Below are 14,120 nucleotides of genomic sequence, written 5' to 3'. Positions count from 1 at the left end.
GTAACGCAGACGGGCTGTCCCGACAAGGAGAGGTCGCGGACGGGCGCACGGGGGAACACCGGAGTGTGCTGCCCCCTAGCGCCCTCAAAAGGGGGGAGGTGTGAGGTAAATCCGGAGATATGACGATAAATCATGACATTCAAGTCATGTCAGGAAGCCCTCTCCTGGTGTCACTACCCCCTTCCCTTCACACAACTGGTTTAGCAACAAATCCATGGCCATGTCCTGTGATATGGAAATTAGGTGGCTTTAGGACAATGGATACAGGATGACTCCCTGCCGTCACCCTGTAGTAGGAGCTGCTAGCTAGTTAGCAAGGCTATGGAAATAGCCAGACAGAACGACTCCAGTAAAAAATGGTTCATATCTCGCAAGCCATATCTCCGATAAATATGGCAACCATAACAATGGTGTCTCCGCATGTGGACGATGCTGGCACACCCTTTTTATGGAAGTAGGACATTGGGAAACACACCAAACGTGATATCAGCCATATGGGAACTCGTAGACAGGTCATGAGTCCCCTCGTTCTGCAGCTAAATTCATAACTGTCACAATGAGAGCATTGGCGTCCGCCTACGACGCTCCCAGGCAAAGTTATGGCCAAAATCCCCTTTTCTGGATAATTCTGATCCATGCAGGGGGAGTGGCAGTGCTTCCCTGTGAGGTCACTAAGGTAGGAGGAGACCTGGATTTGCCCAGGTTGATAACCCTACTTCGGCCATTTTCCAGCGTTCTTCTGCTCGGGGGCCTGGTTGGGAAAGACCTGTGAGGAAGAATCCTAGAAACCTGGTCTACAGCGCCCCCCTGTGGCCAGACGCAACAAGGTAACTGCTGGAACTGTGTATGCCTGTTTGTAACCCATGCTTTGATTGTAACTGTACTCTGACATATGTATATTCTGTAGATTCCCTATTGTATATATTGTAGTTTCTAGTGTGGCTTTAGGCGATTAAATTATATAATTAATCTTGGGCTGTTCTGTTATCTCGATCTTGAATCCCACGTCTGTGTGTTCGGCTAATAGTTACCGTAAATCGGTTGGTGGCAGCGAGTTGTGCCAAGGATTATTGTGGGGAGGCCAGTGAGATCCGGGAAGATATTATATATTCCGCCCGCGGAGGTCGGGGGAATATATACCTTACTCTCACCGGGGACCCTTCAATAATCGGCATAAGTAGTATAGCGGCCTCCTTGCTTATTGTCGGGCAATTCCATAATTGGCCTGACTATAAGAGGGGCGCTAGAGAGCGCGTCACGTGCTCTGTCTGTCGGTCGGGAGGTATAAAGGAGGGTTGACTCCTGCTTGTTACCCCCCGATTGTGACGTACTGGTAGCCAGCGCGGGGGATTTCTGAGTGACCCCCCGGTGGTTTGTGACACTTACTATCAAAGGTTAGAGGGGGGCTTTCTCAGAGGGCTTTTTACAGTTTTTCTATTCCCAATTAGCCGTTTAAGTGTACTTATTGAAAGTAGTAATTCTTTCATAGGCCGCCCTTTCTTAGTATTTGACGTTCCTTATATTGCGGTATGAGGCTTCGCAGTAGGTTGCAAACATTCATCACCCATGACTGTCCCCAATTGAGCTCAGAAGCTCAATGTCTATCATGACCTCTCTTTTAGAATGTCCAAGAGCAAGCAAACTATTCCTCCAGGAGAGGGCGCCAACAGACTACTAAAGAGATCATCATTACTCAAAGAAAACCCCAAAAACCAATGCATGATAGGAATAAACAGGTAACTTTCTTTGGAGTGGAAGCGGAGAGATCGCACCAGATGCCAATTCTAGATGTTATCACACCTGTGGTCACTGCAGCAGCAGGTGAATCCACTTTGTCCAAAAGGGATCTATTCCATTCAATTGCAAATGATCTAGATAAGACAGAGAACTGCAGCACGGGGACATAGCCGAGTTGGTCAGGTTGAGTGGTGATGAGTTTGCTATTTGGATGAATAAAGAAAGTCAAAAGTGTGAAAGATAAAAAACAAAAGGAGGAAGTGTGAAAAGTGAATGGGCCAAATTGAGGTGCATATGAAGACGTATGCTTTCTTCCAATTCATTAAATCGGGCTAATATGAATCAGGTGAATTGAGTTCTGCTTTTGGAAACTGGGTTAAGAAGGGGTGCACCGTTCCTGGAGGTACTGCAATACCAGGTCAATGCGTGGAGTGGACAGAGCAAGCTCTTTTTCCATCTCCCTGTTCTAAAAATCCATTTAATATATGGTCCCCAGATAGGGGACGTATCAGATATTAAACTGATAAGAACAGATACTACACTTGATCTTAGCCAAAAGGCCGAGAAGCGATAACCAGAATTGGTTTGGGCCTCGAGTGGCACCCTGGCCTATGCCGGACACATCTTAGGGAGAGAGAGCGAGAGGGAGACAAACCCACGCCTACACAAGACATTTTGTCACCCAAGCCAACCCTTGAAAAGGCTGCTTTGCAGAGCCAAAACAAGAAGAATGGTGCGTTTTGCAGCCGCCGCCCACTGCAATGAATCTGAATAACTCCTCCTTTAGGGCGCAAGCAACTCCCCTCCCCCTTGCAGTCTTTCCAATTCACGATACAAAAAGACGGACAGGACAGGTTGCCTGACTTTCCGTCACTGCCACCCTTTGCCATCCTTACCCGTAGAAAGCCCTTTCATCATCCCCAAACCCTAATCTTTTCCCTTTCCTTCCCAGCCCCCAAACCCTGCCCTCTGTACCTTTCTCACCACCCGCTTCCCTTCTCCTGTCATCCCCCTACCACCCGGGAAAAAAAGAGATTGCCCCCTCCTTCCACTAGCCCACCCTCCCACCCAAAGAACAACTTCTTCTGCGCAGCTTGTTTTCTAGGCAGCAGCGCTATTGTGATGTCATCGGGGGGCATTGTGACAAGCCGCCAGTGTTCCGTCTCTTCATGTTGTGCACAGTTCAAACGGAAAATACATCAACAGGCAGACTACAGAAAAGCTTACTATCAAAGGTTAGAGGGGGGCTTTCTCAGAGGGCTTTTTACAGTTTTTCTATTCCCAATTAGCCGTTTAAGTGTACTTATTGAAAGTAGTAATTCTTTCATAGGCCGCCCTTTCTTAGTATTTGACGTTCCTTATATTGCGGTATGAGGCTTCGCAGTAGGTTGCAAACATTCATCACCCATGACTGTCCCCAATTGAGCTCAGAAGCTCAATGTCTATCATGACCTCTCTTTTAGAATGTCCAAGAGCAAGCAAACTATTCCTCCAGGAGAGGGCGCCAACAGACTACTAAAGAGATCATCATTACTCAAAGAAAACCCCAAAAACCAATGCATGATAGGAATAAACAGGTAACTTTCTTTGGAGTGGAAGCGGAGAGATCGCACCAGATGCCAATTCTAGATGTTATCACACCTGTGGTCACTGCAGCAGCAGGTGAATCCACTTTGTCCAAAAGGGATCTATTCCATTCAATTGCAAATGATCTAGATAAGACAGAGAACTGCAGCACGGGGACATAGCCGAGTTGGTCAGGTTGAGTGGTGATGAGTTTGCTATTTGGATGAATAAAGAAAGTCAAAAGTGTGAAAGATAAAAAACAAAAGGAGGAAGTGTGAAAAGTGAATGGGCCAAATTGAGGTGCATATGAAGACGTATGCTTTCTTCCAATTCATTAAATCGGGCTAATATGAATCAGGTGAATTGAGTTCTGCTTTTGGAAACTGGGTTAAGAAGGGGTGCACCGTTCCTGGAGGTACTGCAATACCAGGTCAATGCGTGGAGTGGACAGAGCAAGCTCTTTTTCCATCTCCCTGTTCTAAAAATCCATTTAATATATGGTCCCCAGATAGGGGACGTATCAGATATTAAACTGATAAGAACAGATACTACACTTGATCTTAGCCAAAAGGCCGAGAAGCGATAACCAGAATTGGTTTGGGCCTCGAGTGGCACCCTGGCCTATGCCGGACACATCTTAGGGAGAGAGAGCGAGAGGGAGACAAACCCACGCCTACACAAGACATTTTGTCACCCAAGCCAACCCTTGAAAAGGCTGCTTTGCAGAGCCAAAACAAGAAGAATGGTGCGTTTTGCAGCCGCCGCCCACTGCAATGAATCTGAATAACTCCTCCTTTAGGGCGCAAGCAACTCCCCTCCCCCTTGCAGTCTTTCCAATTCACGATACAAAAAGACGGACAGGACAGGTTGCCTGACTTTCCGTCACTGCCACCCTTTGCCATCCTTACCCGTAGAAAGCCCTTTCATCATCCCCAAACCCTAATCTTTTCCCTTTCCTTCCCAGCCCCCAAACCCTGCCCTCTGTACCTTTCTCACCACCCGCTTCCCTTCTCCTGTCATCCCCCTACCACCCGGGAAAAAAAGAGATTGCCCCCTCCTTCCACTAGCCCACCCTCCCACCCAAAGAACAACTTCTTCTGCGCAGCTTGTTTTCTAGGCAGCAGCGCTATTGTGATGTCATCGGGGGGCATTGTGACAAGCCGCCAGTGTTCCGTCTCTTCATGTTGTGCACAGTTCAAACGGAAAATACATCAACAGGCAGACTACAGAAAAGCTTACTATCAAAGGTTAGAGGGGGGCTTTCTCAGAGGGCTTTTTACAGTTTTTCTATTCCCAATTAGCCGTTTAAGTGTACTTATTGAAAGTAGTAATTCTTTCATAGGCCGCCCTTTCTTAGTATTTGACGTTCCTTATATTGCGGTATGAGGCTTCGCAGTAGGTTGCAAACATTCATCACCCATGACTGTCCCCAATTGAGCTCAGAAGCTCAATGTCTATCATGACCTCTCTTTTAGAATGTCCAAGAGCAAGCAAACTATTCCTCCAGGAGAGGGCGCCAACAGACTACTAAAGAGATCATCATTACTCAAAGAAAACCCCAAAAACCAATGCATGATAGGAATAAACAGGTAACTTTCTTTGGAGTGGAAGCGGAGAGATCACACCAGATGCCAATTCTAGATGTTATCACACCTGTGGTCACTGCAGCAGCAGGTGAATCCACTTTGTCCAAAAGGGATCTATTCCATTCAATTGCAAATGATCTAGATAAGACAGAGAACTGCAGCACGGGGACATAGCCGAGTTGGTCAGGTTGAGTGGTGATGAGTTTGCTATTTGGATGAATAAAGAAAGTCAAAAGTGTGAAAGATAAAAAACAAAAGGAGGAAGTGTGAAAAGTGAATGGGCCAAATTGAGGTGCATATGAAGACGTATGCTTTCTTCCAATTCATTAAATCGGGCTAATATGAATCAGGTGAATTGAGTTCTGCTTTTGGAAACTGGGTTAAGAAGGGGTGCACCGTTCCTGGAGGTACTGCAATACCAGGTCAATGCGTGGAGTGGACAGAGCAAGCTCTTTTTCCATCTCCCTGTTCTAAAAATCCATTTAATATATGGTCCCCAGATAGGGGACGTATCAGATATTAAACTGATAAGAACAGATACTACACTTGATCTTAGCCAAAAGGCCGAGAAGCGATAACCAGAATTGGTTTGGGCCTCGAGTGGCACCCTGGCCTATGCCGGACACATCTTAGGGAGAGAGAGCGAGAGGGAGACAAACCCACGCCTACACAAGACATTTTGTCACCCAAGCCAACCCTTGAAAAGGCTGCTTTGCAGAGCCAAAACAAGAAGAATGGTGCGTTTTGCAGCCGCCGCCCACTGCAATGAATCTGAATAACTCCTCCTTTAGGGCGCAAGCAACTCCCCTCCCCCTTGCAGTCTTTCCAATTCACGATACAAAAAGACGGACAGGACAGGTTGCCTGACTTTCCGTCACTGCCACCCTTTGCCATCCTTACCCGTAGAAAGCCCTTTCATCATCCCCAAACCCTAATCTTTTCCCTTTCCTTCCCAGCCCCCAAACCCTGCCCTCTGTACCTTTCTCACCACCCGCTTCCCTTCTCCTGTCATCCCCCTACCACCCGGGAAAAAAAGAGATTGCCCCCTCCTTCCACTAGCCCACCCTCCCACCCAAAGAACAACTTCTTCTGCGCAGCTTGTTTTCTAGGCAGCAGCGCTATTGTGATGTCATCGGGGGGCATTGTGACAAGCCGCCAGTGTTCCGTCTCTTCATGTTGTGCACAGTTCAAACGGAAAATACATCAACAGGCAGACTACAGAAAAGCTTACTATCAAAGGTTAGAGGGGGGCTTTCTCAGAGGGCTTTTTACAGTTTTTCTATTCCCAATTAGCCGTTTAAGTGTACTTATTGAAAGTAGTAATTCTTTCATAGGCCGCCCTTTCTTAGTATTTGACGTTCCTTATATTGCGGTATGAGGCTTCGCAGTAGGTTGCAAACATTCATCACCCATGACTGTCCCCAATTGAGCTCAGAAGCTCAATGTCTATCATGACCTCTCTTTTAGAATGTCCAAGAGCAAGCAAACTATTCCTCCAGGAGAGGGCGCCAACAGACTACTAAAGAGATCATCATTACTCAAAGAAAACCCCAAAAACCAATGCATGATAGGAATAAACAGGTAACTTTCTTTGGAGTGGAAGCGGAGAGATCGCACCAGATGCCAATTCTAGATGTTATCACACCTGTGGTCACTGCAGCAGCAGGTGAATCCACTTTGTCCAAAAGGGATCTATTCCATTCAATTGCAAATGATCTAGATAAGACAGAGAACTGCAGCACGGGGACATAGCCGAGTTGGTCAGGTTGAGTGGTGATGAGTTTGCTATTTGGATGAATAAAGAAAGTCAAAAGTGTGAAAGATAAAAAACAAAAGGAGGAAGTGTGAAAAGTGAATGGGCCAAATTGAGGTGCATATGAAGACGTATGCTTTCTTCCAATTCATTAAATCGGGCTAATATGAATCAGGTGAATTGAGTTCTGCTTTTGGAAACTGGGTTAAGAAGGGGTGCACCGTTCCTGGAGGTACTGCAATACCAGGTCAATGCGTGGAGTGGACAGAGCAAGCTCTTTTTCCATCTCCCTGTTCTAAAAATCCATTTAATATATGGTCCCCAGATAGGGGACGTATCAGATATTAAACTGATAAGAACAGATACTACACTTGATCTTAGCCAAAAGGCCGAGAAGCGATAACCAGAATTGGTTTGGGCCTCGAGTGGCACCCTGGCCTATGCCGGACACATCTTAGGGAGAGAGAGCGAGAGGGAGACAAACCCACGCCTACACAAGACATTTTGTCACCCAAGCCAACCCTTGAAAAGGCTGCTTTGCAGAGCCAAAACAAGAAGAATGGTGCGTTTTGCAGCCGCCGCCCCACTGCAATGAATCTGAATAACTCCTCCTTTAGGGCGCAAGCAACTCCCCTCCCCCTTGCAGTCTTTCCAATTCACGATACAAAAAGACGGACAGGACAGGTTGCCTGACTTTCCGTCACTGCCACCCTTTGCCATCCTTACCCGTAGAAAGCCCTTTCATCATCCCCAAACCCTAATCTTTTCCCTTTCCTTCCCAGCCCCCAAACCCTGCCCTCTGTACCTTTCTCACCACCCGCTTCCCTTCTCCTGTCATCCCCCTACCACCCGGGAAAAAAAGAGATTGCCCCCTCCTTCCACTAGCCCACCCTCCCACCCAAAGAACAACTTCTTCTGCGCAGCTTGTTTTCTAGGCAGCAGCGCTATTGTGATGTCATCGGGGGGCATTGTGACAAGCCGCCAGTGTTCCGTCTCTTCATGTTGTGCACAGTTCAAACGGAAAATACATCAACAGGCAGACTACAGAAAAGCTTACTATCAAAGGTTAGAGGGGGGCTTTCTCAGAGGGCTTTTTACAGTTTTTCTATTCCCAATTAGCCGTTTAAGTGTACTTATTGAAAGTAGTAATTCTTTCATAGGCCGCCCTTTCTTAGTATTTGACGTTCCTTATATTGCGGTATGAGGCTTCGCAGTAGGTTGCAAACATTCATCACCCATGACTGTCCCCAATTGAGCTCAGAAGCTCAATGTCTATCATGACCTCTCTTTTAGAATGTCCAAGAGCAAGCAAACTATTCCTCCAGGAGAGGGCGCCAACAGACTACTAAAGAGATCATCATTACTCAAAGAAAACCCCAAAAACCAATGCATGATAGGAATAAACAGGTAACTTTCTTTGGAGTGGAAGCGGAGAGATCGCACCAGATGCCAATTCTAGATGTTATCACACCTGTGGTCACTGCAGCAGCAGGTGAATCCACTTTGTCCAAAAGGGATCTATTCCATTCAATTGCAAATGATCTAGATAAGACAGAGAACTGCAGCACGGGGACATAGCCGAGTTGGTCAGGTTGAGTGGTGATGAGTTTGCTATTTGGATGAATAAAGAAAGTCAAAAGTGTGAAAGATAAAAAACAAAAGGAGGAAGTGTGAAAAGTGAATGGGCCAAATTGAGGTGCATATGAAGACGTATGCTTTCTTCCAATTCATTAAATCGGGCTAATATGAATCAGGTGAATTGAGTTCTGCTTTTGGAAACTGGGTTAAGAAGGGGTGCACCGTTCCTGGAGGTACTGCAATACCAGGTCAATGCGTGGAGTGGACAGAGCAAGCTCTTTTTCCATCTCCCCTGTTCTAAAAATCCATTTAATATATGGTCCCCAGATAGGGGACGTATCAGATATTAAACTGATAAGAACAGATACTACACTTGATCTTAGCCAAAAGGCCGAGAAGCGATAACCAGAATTGGTTTGGGCCTCGAGTGGCACCCTGGCCTATGCCGGACACATCTTAGGGAGAGAGAGCGAGAGGGAGACAAACCCACGCCTACACAAGACATTTTGTCACCCAAGCCAACCCTTGAAAAGGCTGCTTTGCAGAGCCAAAACAAGAAGAATGGTGCGTTTTGCAGCCGCCGCCCACTGCAATGAATCTGAATAACTCCTCCTTTAGGGCGCAAGCAACTCCCCTCCCCCTTGCAGTCTTTCCAATTCACGATACAAAAAGACGGACAGGACAGGTTGCCTGACTTTCCGTCACTGCCACCCTTTGCCATCCTTACCCGTAGAAAGCCCTTTCATCATCCCCAAACCCTAATCTTTTCCCTTTCCTTCCCAGCCCCCAAACCCTGCCCTCTGTACCTTTCTCACCACCCGCTTCCCTTCTCCTGTCATCCCCCTACCACCCGGGAAAAAAAGAGATTGCCCCCTCCTTCCACTAGCCCACCCTCCCACCCAAAGAACAACTTCTTCTGCGCAGCTTGTTTTCTAGGCAGCAGCGCTATTGTGATGTCATCGGGGGGCATTGTGACAAGCCGCCAGTGTTCCGTCTCTTCATGTTGTGCACAGTTCAAACGGAAAATACATCAACAGGCAGACTACAGAAAAGCTTACTATCAAAGGTTAGAGGGGGGCTTTCTCAGAGGGCTTTTTACAGTTTTTCTATTCCCAATTAGCCGTTTAAGTGTACTTATTGAAAGTAGTAATTCTTTCATAGGCCGCCCTTTCTTAGTATTTGACGTTCCTTATATTGCGGTATGAGGCTTCGCAGTAGGTTGCAAACATTCATCACCCATGACTGTCCCCAATTGAGCTCAGAAGCTCAATGTCTATCATGACCTCTCTTTTAGAATGTCCAAGAGCAAGCAAACTATTCCTCCAGGAGAGGGCGCCAACAGACTACTAAAGAGATCATCATTACTCAAAGAAAACCCCAAAAACCAATGCATGATAGGAATAAACAGGTAACTTTCTTTGGAGTGGAAGCGGAGAGATCGCACCAGATGCCAATTCTAGATGTTATCACACCTGTGGTCACTGCAGCAGCAGGTGAATCCACTTTGTCCAAAAGGGATCTATTCCATTCAATTGCAAATGATCTAGATAAGACAGAGAACTGCAGCACGGGGACATAGCCGAGTTGGTCAGGTTGAGTGGTGATGAGTTTGCTATTTGGATGAATAAAGAAAGTCAAAAGTGTGAAAGATAAAAAACAAAAGGAGGAAGTGTGAAAAGTGAATGGGCCAAATTGAGGTGCATATGAAGACGTATGCTTTCTTCCAATTCATTAAATCGGGCTAATATGAATCAGGTGAATTGAGTTCTGCTTTTGGAAACTGGGTTAAGAAGGGGTGCACCGTTCCTGGAGGTACTGCAATACCAGGTCAATGCGTGGAGTGGACAGAGCAAGCTCTTTTTCCATCTCCCTGTTCTAAAAATCCATTTAATATATGGTCCCCAGATAGGGGACGTATCAGATATTAAACTGATAAGAACAGATACTACACTTGATCTTAGCCAAAAGGCCGAGAAGCGATAACCAGAATTGGTTTGGGCCTCGAGTGGCACCCTGGCCTATGCCGGACACATCTTAGGGAGAGAGAGCGAGAGGGAGACAAACCCACGCCTACACAAGACATTTTGTCACCCAAGCCAACCCTTGAAAAGGCTGCTTTGCAGAGCCAAAACAAGAAGAATGGTGCGTTTTGCAGCCGCCGCCCACTGCAATGAATCTGAATAACTCCTCCTTTAGGGCGCAAGCAACTCCCCTCCCCCTTGCAGTCTTTCCAATTCACGATACAAAAAGACGGACAGGACAGGTTGCCTGACTTTCCGTCACTGCCACCCTTTGCCATCCTTACCCGTAGAAAGCCCTTTCATCATCCCCAAACCCTAATCTTTTCCCTTTCCTTCCCAGCCCCCAAACCCTGCCCTCTGTACCTTTCTCACCACCCGCTTCCCTTCTCCTGTCATCCCCCTACCACCCGGGAAAAAAAGAGATTGCCCCCTCCTTCCACTAGCCCACCCTCCCACCCAAAGAACAACTTCTTCTGCGCAGCTTGTTTTCTAGGCAGCAGCGCTATTGTGATGTCATCGGGGGGCATTGTGACAAGCCGCCAGTGTTCCGTCTCTTCATGTTGTGCACAGTTCAAACGGAAAATACATCAACAGGCAGACTACAGAAAAGCTTACTATCAAAGGTTAGAGGGGGGCTTTCTCAGAGGGCTTTTTACAGTTTTTCTATTCCCAATTAGCCGTTTAAGTGTACTTATTGAAAGTAGTAATTCTTTCATAGGCCGCCCTTTCTTAGTATTTGACGTTCCTTATATTGCGGTATGAGGCTTCGCAGTAGGTTGCAAACATTCATCACCCATGACTGTCCCCAATTGAGCTCAGAAGCTCAATGTCTATCATGACCTCTCTTTTAGAATGTCCAAGAGCAAGCAAACTATTCCTCCAGGAGAGGGCGCCAACAGACTACTAAAGAGATCATCATTACTCAAAGAAAACCCCAAAAACCAATGCATGATAGGAATAAACAGGTAACTTTCTTTGGAGTGGAAGCGGAGAGATCGCACCAGATGCCAATTCTAGATGTTATCACACCTGTGGTCACTGCAGCAGCAGGTGAATCCACTTTGTCCAAAAGGGATCTATTCCATTCAATTGCAAATGATCTAGATAAGACAGAGAACTGCAGCACGGGGACATAGCCGAGTTGGTCAGGTTGAGTGGTGATGAGTTTGCTATTTGGATGAATAAAGAAAGTCAAAAGTGTGAAAGATAAAAAACAAAAGGAGGAAGTGTGAAAAGTGAATGGGCCAAATTGAGGTGCATATGAAGACGTATGCTTTCTTCCAATTCATTAAATCGGGCTAATATGAATCAGGTGAATTGAGTTCTGCTTTTGGAAACTGGGTTAAGAAGGGGTGCACCGTTCCTGGAGGTACTGCAATACCAGGTCAATGCGTGGAGTGGACAGAGCAAGCTCTTTTTCCATCTCCCTGTTCTAAAAATCCATTTAATATATGGTCCCCAGATAGGGGACGTATCAGATATTAAACTGATAAGAACAGATACTACACTTGATCTTAGCCAAAAGGCCGAGAAGCGATAACCAGAATTGGTTTGGGCCTCGAGTGGCACCCTGGCCTATGCCGGACACATCTTAGGGAGAGAGAGCGAGAGGGAGACAAACCCACGCCTACACAAGACATTTTGTCACCCAAGCCAACCCTTGAAAAGGCTGCTTTGCAGAGCCAAAACAAGAAGAATGGTGCGTTTTGCAGCCGCCGCCCACTGCAATGAATCTGAATAACTCCTCCTTTAGGGCGCAAGCAACTCCCCTCCCCCTTGCAGTCTTTCCAATTCACGATACAAAAAGACGGACAGGACAGGTTGCCTGACTTTCCGTCACTGCCACCCTTTGCCATCCTTACCCGTAGAAAGCCCTTTCATCATCCCCAAACCCTAATCTTTTCCCTTTCCTTCCCAGCCCCCAAACCCTGCCCTCTGTACCTTTCTCACCACCCGCTTCCCTTCTCCTGTCATCCCCCTACCACCCGGGAAAAAAAGAGATTGCCCCCTCCTTCCACTAGCCCACCCTCCCACCCAAAGAACAACTTCTTCTGCGCAGCTTGTTTTCTAGGCAGCAGCGCTATTGTGATGTCATCGGGGGGCATTGTGACAAGCCGCCAGTGTTCCGTCTCTTCATGTTGTGCACAGTTCAAACGGAAAATACATCAACAGGCAGACTACAGAAAAGCTTACTATCAAAGGTTAGAGGGGGGCTTTCTCAGAGGGCTTTTTACAGTTTTTCTATTCCCAATTAGCCGTTTAAGTGTACTTATTGAAAGTAGTAATTCTTTCATAGGCCGCCCTTTCTTAGTATTTGACGTTCCTTATATTGCGGTATGAGGCTTCGCAGTAGGTTGCAAACATTCATCACCCATGACTGTCCCCAATTGAGCTCAGAAGCTCAATGTCTATCATGACCTCTCTTTTAGAATGTCCAAGAGCAAGCAAACTATTCCTCCAGGAGAGGGCGCCAACAGACTACTAAAGAGATCATCATTACTCAAAGAAAACCCCAAAAACCAATGCATGATAGGAATAAACAGGTAACTTTCTTTGGAGTGGAAGCGGAGAGATCGCACCAGATGCCAATTCTAGATGTTATCACACCTGTGGTCACTGCAGCAGCAGGTGAATCCACTTTGTCCAAAAGGGATCTATTCCATTCAATTGCAAATGATCTAGATAAGACAGAGAACTGCAGCACGGGGACATAGCCGAGTTGGTCAGGTTGAGTGGTGATGAGTTTGCTATTTGGATGAATAAAGAAAGTCAAAAGTGTGAAAGATAAAAAACAAAAGGAGGAAGTGTGAAAAGTGAATGGGCCAAATTGAGGTGCATATGAAGACGTATGCTTTCTTCCAATTCATTAAATCGGGCTAATATGAATCAGGTGAATTGAGTTCTGCTTTTGGAAACTGGGTTAAGAAGGGGTGCACCGTTCCTGGAGGTACTGCAATACCAGGTCAATGCGTGGAGTGGACAGAGCAAGCTCTTTTTCCATCTCCCTGTTCTAAAAATCCATTTAATATATGGTCCCCAGATAGGGGACGTATCAGATATTAAACTGATAAGAACAGATACTACACTTGATCTTAGCCAAAAGGCCGAGAAGCGATAACCAGAATTGGTTTGGGCCTCGAGTGGCACCCTGGCCTATGCCGGACACATCTTAGGGAGAGAGAGCGAGAGGGAGACAAACCCACGCCTACACAAGACATTTTGTCACCCAAGCCAACCCTTGAAAAGGCTGCTTTGCAGAGCCAAAACAAGAAGAATGGTGCGTTTTGCAGCCGCCGCCCACTGCAATGAATCTGAATAACTCCTCCTTTAGGGCGCAAGCAACTCCCCTCCCCCTTGCAGTCTTTCCAATTCACGATACAAAAAGACGGACAGGACAGGTTGCCTGACTTTCCGTCACTGCCACCCTTTGCCATCCTTACCCGTAGAAAGCCCTTTCATCATCCCCAAACCCTAATCTTTTCCCTTTCCTTCCCAGCCCCCAAACCCTGCCCTCTGTACCTTTCTCACCACCCGCTTCCCTTCTCCTGTCATCCCCCTACCACCCGGGAAAAAAAGAGATTGCCCCCTCCTTCCACTAGCCCACCCTCCCACCCAAAGAACAACTTCTTCTGCGCAGCTTGTTTTCTAGGCAGCAGCGCTATTGTGATGTCATCGGGGGGCATTGTGACAAGCCGCCAGTGTTCCGTCTCTTCATGTTGTGCACAGTTCAAACGGAAAATACATCAACAGGCAGACTACAGAAAAGCTTACTATCAAAGGTTAGAGGGGGGCTTTCTCAGAGGGCTTTTTACAGTTTTTCTATTCCCAATTAGCCGTTTAAGTGTACTTATTGAAAGTAGTAATTCTTTCATAGGCCGC

General features: G+C 46.6%; 8 non-coding genes across 8 annotated transcripts; all 8 read right to left on the bottom strand.

Moving 5' to 3' along the window:
* Nucleotides 1-2,118: 2,118 nt before the first annotated feature.
* Nucleotides 2,119-2,309, bottom strand: LOC142265182 (U2 spliceosomal RNA). The gene has a single exon (XR_012731541.1). It is a non-coding gene; the product is annotated as a U2 spliceosomal RNA (small nuclear RNA).
* Nucleotides 2,310-3,696: 1,387 nt separating this feature from the next.
* Nucleotides 3,697-3,887, bottom strand: LOC142265181 (U2 spliceosomal RNA). Its single transcript, XR_012731540.1, has one exon. It is a non-coding gene; the product is annotated as a U2 spliceosomal RNA (small nuclear RNA).
* Nucleotides 3,888-5,274: 1,387 nt separating this feature from the next.
* Nucleotides 5,275-5,465, bottom strand: LOC142265180 (U2 spliceosomal RNA). Its single transcript, XR_012731539.1, has one exon. It is a non-coding gene; the product is annotated as a U2 spliceosomal RNA (small nuclear RNA).
* A 1,387-nt stretch (nucleotides 5,466-6,852) lies between these two features.
* On the bottom strand, nucleotides 6,853-7,043 carry LOC142265179 (U2 spliceosomal RNA). The gene has a single exon (XR_012731538.1). It is a non-coding gene; the product is annotated as a U2 spliceosomal RNA (small nuclear RNA).
* A 1,388-nt stretch (nucleotides 7,044-8,431) lies between these two features.
* On the bottom strand, nucleotides 8,432-8,623 carry LOC142265152 (U2 spliceosomal RNA). The gene has a single exon (XR_012731521.1). It is a non-coding gene; the product is annotated as a U2 spliceosomal RNA (small nuclear RNA).
* A 1,387-nt stretch (nucleotides 8,624-10,010) lies between these two features.
* LOC142265178 (U2 spliceosomal RNA) lies at nucleotides 10,011-10,201 on the bottom strand. The gene has a single exon (XR_012731537.1). It is a non-coding gene; the product is annotated as a U2 spliceosomal RNA (small nuclear RNA).
* Nucleotides 10,202-11,588: 1,387 nt separating this feature from the next.
* LOC142265175 (U2 spliceosomal RNA) lies at nucleotides 11,589-11,779 on the bottom strand. Its single transcript, XR_012731535.1, has one exon. It is a non-coding gene; the product is annotated as a U2 spliceosomal RNA (small nuclear RNA).
* Nucleotides 11,780-13,166: 1,387 nt separating this feature from the next.
* On the bottom strand, nucleotides 13,167-13,357 carry LOC142265174 (U2 spliceosomal RNA). Its single transcript, XR_012731534.1, has one exon. It is a non-coding gene; the product is annotated as a U2 spliceosomal RNA (small nuclear RNA).
* Between the last annotated feature and the right edge of the window lie 763 nt (nucleotides 13,358-14,120).

This window comes from Anomaloglossus baeobatrachus, unplaced genomic scaffold, assembly GCF_048569485.1.
Source record: "Anomaloglossus baeobatrachus isolate aAnoBae1 unplaced genomic scaffold, aAnoBae1.hap1 Scaffold_2719, whole genome shotgun sequence".
NCBI lineage: Eukaryota > Metazoa > Chordata > Amphibia > Anura > Aromobatidae > Anomaloglossus > Anomaloglossus baeobatrachus.
The sequence above is the reverse complement of the archived record's forward strand: the minus strand, read 5'-3'. Positions and strand labels throughout refer to the sequence as shown.